The 15470-nt window shown below is 38.0% G+C and overlaps 1 long non-coding RNA gene across 3 annotated transcripts in view; it reads right to left on the bottom strand.

Moving 5' to 3' along the window:
- The window catches only part of LOC137620152 (uncharacterized), a 35995-nt gene extending 21449 nt beyond the window's left edge, over positions 1-14546 (bottom strand). The window contains exon 1 of one of the 3 annotated variants that reach the window (XR_011039998.1): positions 14409-14546. This is a non-coding gene — a long non-coding RNA (uncharacterized lncRNA). Of the gene's footprint in view, positions 1-14312; positions 14334-14408 lie in introns of those variants that run through there. The other 2 variants (XR_011039999.1, XR_011040000.1) reach the window with 2 other exon arrangements.
- Between the last annotated feature and the right edge of the window lie 924 nt (positions 14547-15470).

Below are 15470 nucleotides of genomic sequence, written 5' to 3'. Positions count from 1 at the left end.
GAACACCAGACAGGAGAACAATACTCAAAACAAGGTAAATTGAAAGAATTAAAACACTTCAGAATAGATTGATCACCGAAAATCTTGTAAGACTTTCTCAATAAGCCAATTTTTTGTGCAATTGAAGAAGACACAGACCTAGTGCGTTTCTCAAAAGTAAATTTGCTGTCGAGATTCACACCTAAAATTTTAAGAGAGTCATGCAAATTTAAAGAAACATTTTCAATAATGAGATCTGGATGTTGAGGAGCCACCGTTCTTGACCTACTTACAATCATACTTTGAGTTTTTTTAGGATGCAACTTCATATCCCATAATTTGCACCATGCACTAATTTTAGCTAAATCTCTATTAAAGGATTCACCAACCCCAAATCTACATTCAGCGGATGGAATAGATGCAAAGAGAGTGGCATCATCTGCAACAAGCTTGTTTTCTAGGCCAAACCATATATCATGTGTATATAGTATGAAAAGTAATGGGCCTAGAACACTACCCTGTGGAACACCGGATATCACATTCCTATACTCACTATGGTGCCCATCAACAACAACTCAGCTCTATTACTTAAAAAATCAATAATAATGCTAAGAAACGACCCACCCACTCCCAACTGTTTCAGTTTGAAAAGAAGGGCCTCATCATTAACACGGTCAAAGGCAGCACTAAAATCAAGGCCAATCATACGAACTTCCTGACCACAATCAAGGGATTTCTGTACAGCATTGGAGATTGTAAGAAGGGCATCACATGCTCCAAGGCCTTTACGAAAACCAAATTGCAAACTAGGGAGTAGATGATCACCTTCAGCAAACCTATTAAGACGTTTTGCCAGAAATCATTCAAAAACTTTAGATAATATGGGAGTTATGGAAATTGGGCAGTAATCAGTGGGACTTGAGCTACCACAAACACATTTACATAGAGGAGTAACATTACCAATTCTCCAACAAGTGCTAAAAGCTCCTCTTCTGGCTAACTTGCGCAAAATAACAGATAACTTTGGTGCTAAGCAATCTGTTTTCTTCATAAAAAACAAAGGAAAAATACCATTTGGGTCTACACCTCCATAAGCATCAAGGTCCATCAACAGTGCTTTAATCTCACGAGATCGAAAAGCTAAACTAGTTAGTGTGGCCTCAGGAAAACAGGAATGAGGAAGTTCAAGTTTTTCATTACTCTGTTTACTGTCAAAAACATCAGCCAAAAGGGTTGCCTTTTCCTTTGAGAGTGAGTGACTGAGCCATCTGGCTTAAGTAAAGGAGGAACTGTTGCATCTACACAAAAGAGTACAGATTTTAGGGTGGACCACCATCTCTGTTCCTGATTTGTACCAGAAAGGGTTTCTTTTATGGTTAAATTGTACACACACACACACACACATATATATATATATATATATATATATATATATATATATATATATATATATATATATATATATATATATATATATATATATATATATATATATATATATATATATATATATATATATATGTATATATATATATATATATATATATATATATATATATATATATATATATATGATATATATATTACATATATATAAATGATATATACATATATATATATATATATATATATATATATATATATATATATATATTACATATATAATATATATATGATATATATATACATATATATATATAAATATATACATGATATATATATCACATATATATATATAAATGATATACATATATATATATATATATATATATATATATATATATATATATATATATATATATATATATATATATAAATATAATATATATATATATATATATATATATATATATATATATATATATATATATATATATATATATATATATGTATATACTGTATATATTTTTGGGCTCAGACCATGTCGTCCTGATGGAAGTTCCTATTAGGTAGCTTTCTAGGGTATATTTGACTACAGTGATATTCCCAGAGAATTTTACCGTAAGGTATCCAGACTTCTAACTCCTGGAGCGAATATCCCTAAATAATCTCACAGGGATATCGCATAAAATCAGAGGACGTATTCTTGACACGTCACATAGCTATCTTCGCCCCGAACAGTATTAACGCTTCGAGGGGGATATAGTGTCAAGAATCCGAAATGAGAATGAAAAGAGCCACTCATAAGGCATCTCTCCTATTCCGTTTCCAGTGTATATCTGATGAAGGCGGTGGCGCCCTCTCTATCCCTTTTTCGTGTAGCTCAACTACTCGATGTTTTCCCTGAGTTCTCTCATTATTTTGGATTTAATTCAACATTTTGATGACTTCTGCCTCTAGGAAGTTGAGTATTATCTTTACTATGTATAAATGTAGGCTCTTGTCGTTTTGAATTAAATCAAAAGTGATTTTAACGTAAACAAGAGTTGTTGCCTACCGTAGGCATCCTGGATGCTATCGCTCGCTCATATGGGTCAGTTAGTTAGCTGGAGCGACGTTCCTGGTTTGTTACGCTTTAATAATTTTGCTATTTAGCTACTCTAGAAATGCTTATATTGTTCGGTCAGTGTTAGCTCGGTGAATTCGACACGGGTCGAGGTACCAATCCTGCCTTTCATGAGGCTTCGTAGCCTAGACGTCTGGCACTAGTACTTTCATTCATGGTATAAGTTTTTGCGAGTTATTTTATTGAAGCTATAGGCAAATATTTTATACATGTAAGATATTGTTGAATGTTTTTTCCAAGATTGTATACGAGAGAGTTTCGGTGATTTAGGTAATCGATTCTCATCTTACCTAGTCTAGTATTCTAGGTACAGTAGTATACTTTCGCACATCCCCGATTGTTCTTTTTCTCCTCCGGAGGCTAAGTTCAATCCCTCTCTCCCTCTGTAAGCCTCCGGCTTAATCCTAATGGTTCTATCTGTATAATAATTCAGGTATAACTATTTAGGATATGTCTGTCCTGAACTGATAACCAGAGAGACTGGGTTTTTGGGTTAGGGCAGAACATCAGAGTTTCTATTCTGTGGTCTGCTTCTTCCTAGCATAGAGAAAGAGTCTCCTTTGCTAGGTTAGGGGTGGACACAGGAAGCTTTGCTTCCCTAGTCCATGTTGGAAGGATTCTGTACGAGATGATTCCTTCCTCTAGTGGCCTAGCAGACTGTCCTGTGTTGTTTTTCTCGGGCTGGAGAATGAGTTTTCTCTGTTGCTTGGCGAAATAACTTCACCTATCTTTGTTCTGGTTGGGAGGAGGTTAGCAAGTATTGCCAATCTTCCTCCCTAATAGACAACTCATGGTTAGAATGAGCTTCCCTAACGGCTGAGTGTTCTCCTGCTAGAACGAAGTCTATAGGACCCTTTTCCCTTCCCCACCTCTCTTTCTTTTATTTTATTTTATTTTAGCCATAGTCCTACTTCCGTACCTAGTATAGGTTAGGATGGAGGACAGGTTCAGCTCTTTGTCGGCCGGCACAGACCCTTTATTCTTTGCAGAGTGAACTCCAGACCTCCCTTGATCTCCCTTCCATGTCCGTCGGTAGAGCCCGGCAGACTATGGATTCTTTGGAAGCCTGAATGTTACATTCTCCCCTTCCATAAGTTCACTCTTTCTGGATGGAAGGTCGTATGGCATGCCGGCCTATAACCTTACATCCATACTTTTTCTCTGACTATTGTGTTGCACCCCTATCACGGCTGCCGGCTTGACAGCCGACAGCCGGGAAGGTAGAGGTTCTCTGATTCTTGGCTACTATCGGCGGCAAGGTTTTATTACCTTTGCCGGCCGGCAGTGGAATCACAGCCTGAATTCGCTGGCCGCTACGATTAGTGGCCGGCAGCCGGGTTTTAGCGTTTTCAGCCGTCGGCTGGCAATGATTGCCGGCCGACACACAGTCGTGAATCAGTGGGCTGCCGCCTATTAGTTAAAGATAGTATATCTTTGATCTATAAAGGGGTAGTTGCCGTCCGGCACAATAACATGCGATGTACAGTAGTTGCTATATTCGTAGTGTAGTACACACTGCATGAGTAGAAACTGCTGTACAGAGTTTGTGATAACACTAATGTTCTTCATCATACTTAAAGTTATCTTGTACAGCCTTTTGTTGAGACCGTACTTTATATAGAAAGTGAGTTCTTTCTGTATTCTTTCAATCCCGTATATTAAAACTACACATTAAATTTCCGTTTAGGAAATTACATAAGGTATTCTAGTATAGAATTAACCTTAGTTTTAATATTTTGGGAGATTACAGCAATTGACTGGACAGGAAATACAAGTATGTGTCTTTCCTTCTTTCTTTTATAGCTTTTCTATATAAGCTAAATGTTTCAATATATGTGAAAAGCCTTCACTTCATACTCATGGATTTTTCTTCTCTTTACAGGAGGACCATCCGAAGTGCGGGAGTATGTTCTGTAATGTCCGCTGTAAGAACTTCTGTGGACATCATTATTGCAGGAGGCACGCAGATGCACAGCCTCCAGAGGTGTTCTCCGCTATTGGGACGCTCAGGTTTGTACAGTTTGTTCTAACCTGATTACCGAGGGTTTTGACGACCTTAAGTCAACGAAGTCAAGGGATGCTGCCAGGGAAACGTTACAATCCTGGGTGAGGGGTTTTCAGAAAAACACCTCAGGTCCCTACCTTCTAAATGAGAAGATGAGGGCCTACCTTTTCCCTAAAGCACCGGCTGATGCAATCATCCCCCAGCCTCAGGTGGAGATACCAATTGCCCTGAATCCGGCAGATTCTGAAGTCTCAGCCGCCCTTCAAGACATCCAAATGGACGATAGGATGTCGGAGGTGTCGGGTTCTACTGAGAAGGACCTTCTAGGAGAAGGTCAGGAGGAGGAGCTGTTTCAGACTCCTCAAGTAGAAGAGCAAGAAATCGACGAAGTGTCGGTTACGTCGGTTCTGGACCCAGAACCGGTTCCTTCTACATCGTCTGCTATCCCAGATGAACTGGGAAGGACTCTTTCTTCTGTTGAGATGATCCAACAAATTCAAAGGAAGAATGATGAGAAGGAAGCTGAAATGAAACTGAAGTTACGTAGACTTGCAGCATCACGTGGGCCCCAGAGGCGGCTCACCGTGAAGGATCTTCCCTTGTGCTCGAATACCAATCCTTGGAGGTATGCCGAACACATGCCAATGACAACCGGGGAGATCGTGATCTCAGAAAAGTTGGGAGCAATTCCCCTGGAAGAAGTGGAATTTTGGCCCAACAAAGACTTTTATCCGGACTGCTATGCCCGTCTTAGGAAGGAGCCAACCTTAAAGGAGGAGACGGAGCCGGAGGTCATAGTTTTTGACCATAGAAAAGCTCAGACGTTACTATCGAGCTCGATGAAAGAGAGGGGCTTCACTAACTCAAAGGTGCCCGCCTTGAGTAGAAGCTTCCCTCCTTTGTGGCCTCTCCTACCAGAGGCTTTCCCTTCTTAGAAAAGGGATATAAGGCTGCCTTAAATGCGGTGGAGGCAGGGAAACCATGCCCCTCCTTGGAGGAGTGCAAGCCGTTATCTCTGACCTTGCCCTTGGACCAAGAAGACTGGAAGGATGTACACCTTACCTTCTCAGTTGGGAAACTAGAAGCTGATATTGCGGAACGCCAGTTCGGTGACACGCTTCCAAAACTGTCGGAGGCTCTCTTGCGTAGAGAGCAAGAGACAAAGGAAAGACTTGCGGCATCGATGTCGTTGCAAACAACACTAGAAATGATGGCAAGTGACCCCAAGAACAGGACATGTTCATGGTTGTGGCCAAAACCCATCTGGCCACAGTTACGAAGGATTTCTATAGCTTTATTAAAACTAGGAGAGCCTGTAGAGAGTTCGTGTTCGCCTCGGTTGTGGTGAGGCACGAACCGAGGAAACTGATCTCCTCTCGTATTTGGGGTAAAGACCTCTTTCCCAATTGAAAGTGGTTAAAGAGGTAGTAGACAAAAGGCCTAGGCCATCCTCTTGGCCGGATAAACCCTACCGACAGCAATATCAACAACAACTTCCTGTGACCGCGGTGCCTCAGACGGTGGCACAACCTCCAACCACGTACCAGCCGGTACCTCAACAAACGGCGACACTGTCGCCAGTTCTTAACCCAGCCTCCGAAAGGCAGACTTCTTCCTTACGTTCGAGAGCCAGAGGAACAGCCAGAGGTTCTTCTAGACGCCCTTCAAGAGGAAGGGGATCCAGGGGAGGACGCGATCAAGGAGGCAAGGCCTCAGGTCCACAACGGCAGAAGTAGATACTTCCAGTAGGAGGGAGATTACAGCTTTTTAGGGATCGCTGGACTTTCAATCCCTGGGCCCACAGCCTAAATAAGAATGGACTAGGTTGGAGGTGGAGCAGTCCTCCACTTCAATTTCCTCAATTCTTCCAACACTCAACCCCCGCTCTGGAAGAATATGTCTGAGAGCTCTTAGTCAAAAGAGTAATCCAGAAGTCTAAGTTCATCAAATTCTAAAGAAAGCTGTTTTGTGTTTCAAAGGAGGACTCAGAAAAACTCAGAATCATTCTGGGCATATGCTGTGTCTATAGACTTGTTTGACGCTTATTGGCACATTCCAATTATTCGTCACCTCTCCCTCTACCTAGGCTTCAAGTTACTTTGATAACTTAACGGCTTCAGAACCATGCCTTTCGGGATAAACATAGCCCATAGGTTTTTCACGAAGCTCGCGAACGCAGCCGTCCATCAGTTACGCCTAAAGGGTCCAAGTAGTAGCCTACTTGGACGACTGGCTGGTGTGGGCAGCACCCAGGACAGTATGCATGCAAGCTTCTAAGATAGTGATCCAGTTCCTGGAACATCTGGGATTCAAGATCAATATAAAAAAGTCTCGTCTTTCTCCAGCTCAAAAATTTCAGTGGTTGGGAAAATTTGGAGTCACATCGGCTTTCCATTCCTAGTAAGAAGAGGAAAGAAATGGCAGGATCTGTTAAGAGACTATTGAAATCCAAACGGATATCAAGACGCGAACAGGAGAGAGTGCTGGGCTCTCTACAGTTTGCTTCGATAACAGATCCAGTGCTAAGAGCACAGCTTAAGGATGCAACAGGAGGCTGGAGAAAATATGCATCAAACGCGAAGAAATGGCACCTGTCAGCAGTTCACATTTAAGAGTTCCCCAATGTGACAGCGGACGCTCTATCAAGGATTACACCTATGGAGTCAGAATGGTCCCTTGATGCAGGATCGTTCTCCTTCATCTCGAGTCAAGTCCCAGAGCTGCAGATAGTCCTCTTTGCGATGAAAGACAACAAGAAAATAGTTCGTTACGTGTCCCCTTACGAGGACCCGTTAGCGGAGGCAGTGGACGCTATGTCCCTGGGCTGGATCAGATGGTCCTGTATCTATCTGTTCCCTCCGCACACCTCCTTTTGATGGTCCTCCATATGCTGAGATCCTTCAAAGGGAAAGCTGCAATAGTGGCCCACAAGTGGCCAAATAGCGTGTGGTTCCCTCTGGCATTAGAACTATGATTAAAATTCCTTCTGCTACCGGATCCATCCCTGTCTAAGCGAGTACAGAAGTCGACTATCTTCGCTCCATCACAGAAAACACGTAACCTACATCTCATGATTTTCTCTCCTTAACGATGAGAAAATGATTCGGTGTTTAAAAGTCGGTTTAGACTTTTGGAGGAAACCAGAAGACATTATGAGGCTTCAGGGAAGAAATAGCTATCCTTTGTCAAGGTGAAGAAACTGAAAGAAATCCCGACAGATTCCTATTTATCATTCTTCATTCTCCTTCATGAGAAAGGTTTAGCAGCCTACACAATTCTATTGTTCAAGCCTGCCTTGACAAATCAGATACCATATGCCTTACAGGTCGACCTTTCTAACGACGTTCTTAATGAACTAGCCCTTCAGCGCTTCCAAAGCCCATTTGCTTGGTCATTAGATATGATTCCTCATTGTGTATAAATAATGAACAATGAGGAATGGGCTTAGAAGGTTTTGAATTTAAGTCATATTTCTGTTTGTACTCGCCTTGGAGGCCAGAGTTAGTGAATAGTGGCTCTCTCTACAGAGGAAGGCCACGTCCAGTTCTTGGAGGGAGAACTGATTCTATTTCCACACCCAACTTTTCTTACCAGGAACAAGCTACCCACCAACAGGTGGGGTCCCTAGAGAATCTGCCCTCTGGAGGAAGATGCATCTCTATGTCCAGTGGAGTGCTTAAAGGTCTATCTTCATAGAACTTCAGACTTTATGGGAGGACAGCTGTTCAGAAGAGAAACGTTGGGTTCAAAGTTATCTATAACTAAGGGCGAAATTCACCCGTGTTATTCGCAGAACGGATCCAGACAGTACACCCGTTAGTCATGATCCGAGGAAAGTTGCCTCCTCCATAAAATTTCTTTAATTATATGAACTTTGAACATCCTTGTTTGCACACCGGCTGGTAGTCATCCAAGGCGTTCTTTATGCACTATGCAAAGCAAGTGGTAGCAGCAGGTAGAATTCTTTAATCTTCTGTTTTAAGTCTGCAAAGAACAGTGTGATTAATTTGGGACGATTAATTAAGAGTAGTCACTGCATGTTACTACACGCTGAGCGATAGGCCACGAAAGTGTCCTTACGAACTGTTCCACTGACGTCGGTAATCTATAGCATAATACGGACACTTGTGCCAAGCGTTTTTTACGCTAGTGTATGTAAACAGTATACAGACTATTTCATTATTATTAATAATTCTATTGAAGTGGCAAATCTGTTTCCTAGTAGATGAAACAATATTTTCTGTTGAATGTTTTTCTTTATGCTTTTATGCATATCATCCACATTATATAATTTTATAAATGTGATCTAATATGTTTGTTTATGAAATTTTGATAAACTAGTTCATAATGAACCCTGCGTCTTTTCACCCACACTCATTTTATTAGAAATGTACTGAGCATTAAGATTAAAATATGGATATTTTTATCATGGTATGTCTTTCGAGACTGTTCCCTGATTCAAGCAAAAGTCCACTCACTCTAACCCTTCCTTGGAAGGGTTGACGTGGTACCCTAAAGGGTTAGTGGCAGAGGCAAAATTTGATTCTATGCGGATACAACCATTATCCAATAGTTACTAAGAGTGGTCACTTTGGGGAAGGTGTCACAAATTCATTCTGACTTTGGCGACTCTTATACAAACTTTGCTTTATAATGTATAGGGCGAGACCACTATACAAGCTTGTCATTCTGTCATCTATAAGTTTTTATGTACTCCTCGAGACTTTTCCAGAGTCTAGTATGACTCATCCCTGTAGGGGGCAGGAAGCACTAACATAGTTCATGCTTAGATGAAATGATGTATGACGGTAACATCATAGGTCTCTAGGTCTAGACGGACCAGGAAAATACTTTCTTGAGAGTACGGCACTGATTGGGAATCCACAGATACAGTAATGCTCTGGTAAACTTACATCAGGACGACATGGCCTGAGTGCAAAAAACGGATTTTGAGCGAAGCGAAAAATCTATTTTTGGGTGAGGTAGCCATGTCGTCCTGATGGACTCACCCTTGCTTTTATTGTAAAAGGGCTTATTGACCCCTCCCTATAATACAGTATCTGTACCACTCGTATATCGCTACAAGGAATAGAGAGGGCGCCACCGCCTTCATCAGATACACACTGGAAACGGAATAGGAGAGATGCCTTATGAGCGGCTCTTTTCATTCTCGTTTCGGATTCTTGTCACTATATCCCTCTCGAAGCGTTAATACTGTTCGGGGCGAGATAGCTATGTGACGTGTCAAGAATACGTCCTCTGATTTTATGCGATATCCCTGTGAGATTATTTAGGGATATTCACTCCAGGAGTTAGAATTCTGGATACCTTACGATAAAATTCTATGGGAATATCACTGTAGTAAAATATACCCTAGAAAGCTACCTAACAGGAACTTCCATCAGGACGACATGGCTACCTCACCCAAAAATAGATTTTTCGCTTCACTCAAAATCCGTATATATATATATATATATATATATATATATATATATATATATATATATATATATATATATATATATATATATATATATATATATATATATATATATATATATATATATATATATATATATATATATATATATATATTATAATATATATATATTATATATATAAATATATATATATATATATATATATATATATATATATATATATATATATATATATATATATATATACACGTAAACATCACAGGGAAACGTGATGCTCAGATGCAAAAGAACCACGAGGAAAATGAAAATATGAAATATAAGATTAAGTCCTGACTAGTTTAGTGATACTTCTTCAGAGTCCTCTGAAGAAGTACCACGAAATATCTATTTTTTCTCAATACTACTACTACTACTACTAGTAGTAGTAGTAGTAGTAGTAGTAGTAATTAATTAATGACATTGTATTTTAATATAATAGGGTAAAATTACTTGCACGATAATAAAAACATTGCAAAAAATGCCATACACTACAACACAATAGTTTTATAACGAGCTGAAGGCAGGTTAACAAATCGAGATAGTTGTAAAAAACAGCTGAAATTCTTATCAAAACCATTGGCGAATAAGCAGATGATTTCCCCAAGAAAGTGAATGAGCTACCGAGGGAAATAGAATTGATTTGAAATTGTAATTACAACGCCAGGAACTAGAGATTTTCAAATAAATATTATACTTCCCCAAAAAAATAATATGTCCAACCCTTCCTTTACATTAACTAAATTCATGACAACCATGGACTAGGAGGCCATTCAGCTGCAAGAAAGCAGCGAAGTGGATATCATATCATATTCAAGGGATTACCTAAGAAATTACCTTAAATTTAGAAAAATTACCTTAAATTTTAAAAAAATTACCTCAAATACTCATAAAACGCAAAACAATTATATCACGATTAACAAAAGCTATTTTGTGAAAAATCTGAAAGATAAATTCTAGATACATACACTATAACCGAATGTTTACATGATGAAAACAGTTACCTTATAATTACCTTAAAGTACTATTACTCTAAAAATTTCCTGAAATCAACCAAAATTACCCATTTTGGTGTAATTACCTTGAAAAGAGAACAGTGAACTAGAGGCAGAAAGCTTTGACACAATAAGTAGTAGACAAAGAGAGAAATAGACGGGCAGCTTATTTCACTACCCCTTGCTCGAACCTTTGACTGTAACATGTATTAATTGGCGTGGATTTTCATACCCTCAAATATGAACTAATTTTGAAGTCTCTGTGACAACGATTATCCAACTTATGGCTAGTTACGTCAATTGGACATTTTGCTAGACTGACCTTGACCTTCCAAAAATTAATCAATTCTAGCATTTTACATAAGTTAATCCCTGCAAGTTTCAATACTCTATGATTAAAATTGTGACCAGGAAGCTGTTCACAAATACACAAACTGCGAGTTAAACAATCTCATTCAAACTTCATTGGCGAAGGTAAATCCAGATTTATATCGTAAAATTTACCAGTTTTAATTGGATGCAATAACTGGTAATTACTCAAGTCTACCTGTTGGTCGCTAACCTTAAAACTCAATTTTATAAACCAGAATATTTTTTAACGAATACAAGAACAGTTTTCACCTTAAATGGGTGGAAATGCTTTTAATATTTCCTCAGGTTAAGACGTCGAACCTCAACACATGACCCTTAGGGGATTACCCCAAATCCTGGGGGATTTAACCTCATTCAGGGGGGGGGGTTACCCTCAATGCTGGGGGATTTACTCTCAATTCCGTAGGAGGGGGTGTTACACTCAATCTAGGAAGATTAATACTACTGGAGATGCCCTGGCTCTGAATTCTTTCCTGAACCCGTTTTATTGAGACCTTTGTTTATAGCCGATATCTATTTTCTTTTGCTATTTTATTAACGATGGTCCCTTCCTGTGATGCTTTATTAAAAAGAAAAAAAAAATAATGTTAAACTTGTTGCTCAACTTCTTGGTTAATCAGTTACAAACTCCTTGGAATAATGAACAACAGTAAAGTCATTGACCTTTATAGCCCTCTATGGATGACATTGAACACAGCTTGTGATAATCTCACAACTGTTGTTACAGATTTTTGCCTAAAGGCAGGCAGCTGATTTTTTTCTTACAACCAAGAGCAGCACAGGAAGGAGCCATCGCTAATGAAAGCACAGTAAGGGTTACCGTCTGAATAGAACTGACTAAAAATTCCAATACAGTGACAGATTAACTTAGGGGATCAAGAACTGACAGTCTGACTGGTTAAGACTGGCTTCTCTTAATCCGGGTCAGGGCTTCTCCAGTTATTTTTCCTCCAAGCCCTCAATTCGGGGGAGATTTACCTTTAATTCCGGGTGGGGGGTTCAATCTCCCAATCCTTAGGGAATTTAACCAATTCCTTGGGGGGGGGGGGATTTAACCCCTAGTTTAACCCAAAGTCATTGGGAAATTTAACCCCGAGTCCTTGGGAGGTTTAACCCAGAGTCCTTGGGAGGTTTAACCCAGCGTCATTTGGGGGATTTAACCCCGACTCCTGAGGTACAACTACTTACACCTTAATACTAGCAAAAATAATATTACTAAAACCTTCCCGGCCCCGTCTTCCGCATTAAAAACTGTACACGTTATTGTTTTTTTTTTTCAATCAAGGCAAGACGGTAAGGCTTTCACGAGGAAACTGAAGACTTTCTTATTTTGCGATTGTTTCGATGTCAAACAGTAGAGAGCAATACGCATTGTGAAATGTTAAATACTCCCGAATGAACATAAAAAATCGACCGTGGAGGTCCTGTAGAGAGTAGGGTTCCCCTGCTGTACAGGACTAGATAAACAGCCCTTAAAGTAAAGTAAAAATCGAGATTGTTGTAAAAAATAACTAAAATTGCCTTTGAAAACACTGGTAAAGGACCAGATGTTTCTCCCAAGAAAATTAACGTGTTTACGAAGGATATGAAATGACTATGAAATTGTAACAATACTAGGAATGCAGGATTTCCAAATACAAGTCACATTCTCAAACCACAAATGTGTGTTCAAAACCTTCTCTAAATGAACAAGTATAATAATGCAAGTCAATTATACTTTGAAATTAATAACTCGTAATCAATTACACGTCTTATTTTACTATATCCACACCGTTAAGTACTGAAATAACCCCATTAATATACAAGCCCTGTTTGATAATGACTTGATTATATTAAGAGATTAAGCCAATAAGTCAATTAGATCTATAATTCTAATTACATCAGTAGCAACGTAATTACATCAGGAATTATTATTCTAATTACATCAAATAAATAAGTAATTAAAGATCAAATAAGCAAATATATAAATCAATTCCTTGTATTGATAAAATAAGCCTTATTACTTAATAGAGTTACTATAATACCGTATAGAGAGCAGAGAGATTTTACAATTCAAAAAGGCAAAAATAAAAGTTAACAAAAACCTCAACTCTAACCAACAAGCTTTCTTGCTTGTTGGTCAAATTTCTATTGTTTTTTAAAGTTTTTATAGTTTATATACGAAATATTTGTTTAGGTGTTTTTGCTGTTCATGAAATGTTTTATTTTTCCTAGTTTCCTTTCCTCAGTGGGCTATTTTTCCAAGTTGGAGCCCTTCGGCTTATAGCATCCTGCTTTCCCAACTTAGGTTGCATCTTAGCAAGTAATAATAATAATTTAAAAAAAGGTAAATTTTGGTGGGCCACTGGGTACAACCACTAACTTACTTGTCACGCCATAATGACAAGTAGATAATTGACCTCGTGACTACCCGGCGACTACCATCTTCCCGGTAATATATATCAATCGCTTATTAAATGCTCCTGTTTCATATCGTGTCTTTGACCTCATATAACAAGTTACGAAGCTTCAATGACCTTATACACACACACACAGCAATCCTTTCAGACTTGGGATACCTTAAGGGTTTATACATTGCCAGGATCGGCAAAGCTGTACTAGTCAGGGACACCTAAACTAGGTTGATTTCCTCGGAGCGATCCCAAAAAAATTGTACCATCACCAATCCGCAATAATCATTGTGATGATATAAACTGGCAAAACCCCAGACATAAAGACATGTCTGAAGCCTTTGTCCGGCAGTGGACTAGAAACAGCTCCATTTCGTATATATATATATATATATATATATATATATATATATATATATATATATATATATATATATATATATATATATATATATATATATATATACACACACAAATGGAGCCGTTTCTATTTCACTGCTAGACATAGGCTTCAGACATGTCATAATTCATGTCTGTTTTTCGTATTTTAATATAACAAACGCCATTCTGGTTAACAAATAAATTTACTTTTTTATCTATCTATTTGATAACAGCGATGTATAATCCTGCCAATAATGTATATATAGATTCAAAATAAACTACAGGAACCAACACTCAACTGACCTTCACACCTTCAGGGCCCGTAGGGAAGTGCTCTGAAAACCGTGAAATTTCCCCCCCAGCCAATCAGGGGTCTCCAACACAACCCTTTTTTAAGCCAGTCTTTCATTGGTTAAAATTTCGTTCTTTGGCTAAGAAGCTTAGAAGCTGTCCTCCTATTGGCTAGACTCATCCAGTCAATTATGACTCAAGATGGTATTTTCAAAGTTAAATTTTTGCATAGCCAGTGACATCTTTATAATATATTCGAAATAAACTACTAAATATATGTAAACGAATATGCCAAATTGGAAATTGGATAAAAAAAAATTTTGTTTATAATAACGTAGAATTAAAGGATTAAAAGACCTTAGAAAACAAGTAAGTGTTTATGCCTAAACAAAAATAATTAACTATTGCATAATTCTTATAAGAGAAAATACAAATCTTAAATCATTAATTAAAAATATAGATAAATTATGCATATAACTTTATAGCAATCTAGGATAAACTAATATATTATTGTTATTGACTAGAATTTATCATAACTAATCTGTACAAAGAAAAATTTGTGGATACACACCCATTACATCACAGCTATGAAAGCGAGACATTGAAAATATCTAGTCAGAGCTATTGAATAATATAAATAGAATATTTGATGGGAATTGAAATAAAAATCTCCTTTTACAGCTCATTTTTTCGTTATCCTTCTTAAAATGCCATCAATAACTGTACTCTCCTATTATGAATATGCCATAATTAAATATAATTCTATTTTCGTGTTCTTTATTGCTTCTGACGACAAACATTTAGAAAAAAAAATTATAATTTCATTTTAGCTTTGCCCCTGCAGTGTGAACTTGCTTTTTATTAGTACAAAAAATTACCCATCATATTAGGTTTTGATAATTTTGCTGCAGAGAGTTTTATAACTCATCAATGCTATGACTTCGATGTTTATAGTGAAAATAAAATAAAATAAAATTAGATTGAACACATGATACGGTCTGATGTTACCTACATTAGGTTTTAAAGACTTTATTTGTAAATCAAAATAATATCCGTTGTAACTGTGAAAACGTG

The sequence above is a fragment of the Palaemon carinicauda genome, chromosome 26 (genome assembly GCF_036898095.1).
Source record: "Palaemon carinicauda isolate YSFRI2023 chromosome 26, ASM3689809v2, whole genome shotgun sequence".
Classification (NCBI taxonomy): domain Eukaryota; kingdom Metazoa; phylum Arthropoda; class Malacostraca; order Decapoda; family Palaemonidae; genus Palaemon; species Palaemon carinicauda.
Note: the sequence above shows the minus strand (reverse complement) of the source record. Positions and strands in the feature narration are given on the sequence as shown.